We start from the raw sequence: 3,076 nt of genomic DNA, 5'->3' as shown, positions 1-3,076 counted from the left end.
GAGATAGTCCGAGGGAGCAACGTCTGGAGAATACGGCAGGTGGGATAGGACTTCCCATTTGAACGTTTCCAAGTATGTTTTAACCTCTTTCGCAATATGGGGTCGAGCATTGTCATGCTGTAAACACGCATTAATGGCGTTCGAAAACGATCGCCTGTGATTATTTCAGTCATAATACACTACAATAAAATAAATACAAATGACTGACACTTGCCAATGAATGAAAGAGAAGGAAAAAGTACGATTTCCAAGTGTATATAAGTATCAAAAGATATTACTTGTCTGGTTGATGTTTCGGCAAATATGCCGGTTTGACAATGGTTATGTGGATGGCATATTGCATATTTGCCGAAACATCAACCAGATAAGTAATATCTTTTGATATTTATATACACTTGGAAATCGTACTTTTTCCTTTTCTTTCATAATACACTACGCCGAGCTGGTCCCACCATTATACTGAGCATGACCATGGAAGCGTGAGTATTCGGTTTGGACGTCGTCGTGGAAGCATGGCCGGGATATCCCCATGATTTTCTGCGCTGGGTAGTATCGTACTGAACCCATTTTTTGTCTCCAGTCACAATGCAATGCAGAAATTCCTTCCATCTTCTCCTTCCAAGCAGCTGTTCACAAGCAAACGTACGCCGTTCAACTTCTCTCGGCTTCAACTCTTATGGCACCCAATTTCCTTGTGTCTGAATCATTCCCATGACTTTCAGGCGTTTCGAAATGGCTTGTTGCGTCACTCCCAATGATCCTGCCAATTCTTGTTGCGTTTGACACGAGTCTTGATCATGTAATGCATCCAATTCTGCATCTTCGAATACCTTCTCTCCTTCACCGCCATGCTGGTCTTCGACATCAGAATCATCCTTCTTGAAGCGTTGAAATCACTCTCGGCACGTGCTTTCACTAATAGTGGCCTCACCTTAGGTATTTGAGAGCATTCGATGATATTTCTTCATATTAGTGCAGAAAATTAAAGCCTCCCGGAAATGACGAGAAGTTGGCTCGTAAGCTGACATGTTTAATCGAGAATAACTTTATGATGCAGGCACAAATCGACCAATATTTCGATGGCGTTATGTTTACAAATACCTAAGCTTATTGTATGACATCTACGATCTATTTATTTCGATACCCATTACCGCTACAGCCATCGTCTATTGCAAAACGATCGAAGCATGTAATAAAAAATGAAATAATCTATTAAAAATATCAGGGTAAACCAAAAGTCAACCTAAATCTCACTCGGATCTCAATGACCATCGACCAAATAAGATGTGTTGCAGCAAGGTCAGGAATTCCAGATGCTCAATCTACCTCGGAGAGATTCTGGGTTTCGGCAGTCGCAATTCTGAATTTATCACAAGGAATGACAATGACATTAATCGAATGTCATCGAGCTCAGCATCAGAAGAAAGAGCAGCTCTTGTTTCAGCTGGAATTGCACAACTTCATTCGACCGAGTTTAACCCATTTGTTACGGCACTGCAGGATTTGACACATTAATTTTCAAGATTGCAGTCCTCAAAAGGTTTTCAAATTTGACGATCTGTTTCCATTATTTTTGGGATCCGAAATAAATATATTATAGTCTATCAACTTCCAGTATGAATCAAATACATAGAGTAATAAACATAGATAGAGGAAGTATACGCAATTTTTACAAGTCCTCAACATGGTTAGATTACATTGTCGGATTGTGATATATTTTCAAATCCACAATTTTATTATATCATGAATGTATATTATATAGAATGAAATATATTTGTTTGAGTGATTCTCGATTAAATATGCGAATTTGAATATTTAGAATACGATATTTTTCTTGATTGTCGATTTTATAGTATGCAGAATATTTATTATTTTCTGTATCTATCAGCTTAAATCCAAGGTTCCACGTCGTTTGGCGCGTGTTTTCCGGAATAAACAGAAAGAAACTAATATTCATTATCGTTTGGATAACTAAATTTGACATTTCATGAATTGTTCCTTGAGATTGCTGAGAAATCCATTAACCAATAAAATTTTCAATTACGAATAACTGATTACAATTCATAAAATGTCAAGTTAAAAGTTATCCAAACATCGAATTATGATTAGTTTTCCATGAACGTCTAATAGACCATCGCGGTAAATCACCCTGTGTTATAAATCAGATACAGGGTTTTCCATCTTTTGACATTTTACAAGTAAAAATTACGCCATTTCTGAAAAAGGAACGATACACGCTTCAACAAACATAATAAAGGGCGTTTTTTTTAGAGCTATAGAACTTTAAATTGCAATAAAACAACGATGGATTATTCGATTGACATTAATTTTATTTATCCGCAAGATAATCTTGTGGCATTACATTTTAAATATGATTTCTGGCATATGACTGCCACGACTGGCTCGGATGTAGTCCAATCTGGACCAACAATTTTCGATTACTTTTTCCAACATTTGTGGCCGTATATCGGCAATAACACGGCGAATGTTGTCTTCCAAATGGTCAAGGGTTTGTGGCTTATCCGCATAGACCAATGACTTTACATAGTTCCACAGAAAGTAGTCTAGCGGTGTTGAATCACAAAATCTTGGAGGCCAATTCACAGGTCCAAAACATAAAATTAGGCGGTCACCAAACGTTTCGTTCAATAAATCGATTGTGGCACGAGCTGTGTGACATGTTGCGCCGTCTTGTTGGAACCACAGCTCCTGGACATCATGGTTGTTCAATTCAGGAATGAAAAAGTTAGTAATCATGGCTCTATACCGATCACCATTGACTGTAACGTTCTGGCCATCATCGTTTTTGAAGAAGTACGGACCAATGATTCCATCAGCCCATACAGCGCACCAAACAGTCAGTTTTTCTGGATGTAACGGTGTTTCGACATAAACTTGAGGATTAGCTTCACTCCAAATGCGGCAGCTTTGTTTGTTGACGTAGCCATTCAACCAGAAGTGCGCTTCATCGCTAATGGACGTAGTGCGCGATACGTATTCCGCACAGAACCATTATTTTCGAGATAAAATTGCACTATTTGCAAGCGTTGTTCAGGCGTGAGTCTATTCATGATGA

Source organism: Harmonia axyridis, chromosome 7 (assembly GCF_914767665.1).
Source record: "Harmonia axyridis chromosome 7, icHarAxyr1.1, whole genome shotgun sequence".
NCBI classification, from domain to species: Eukaryota; Metazoa; Arthropoda; class Insecta; order Coleoptera; family Coccinellidae; genus Harmonia; species Harmonia axyridis.
This window is presented reverse-complemented; position numbering follows the sequence as displayed.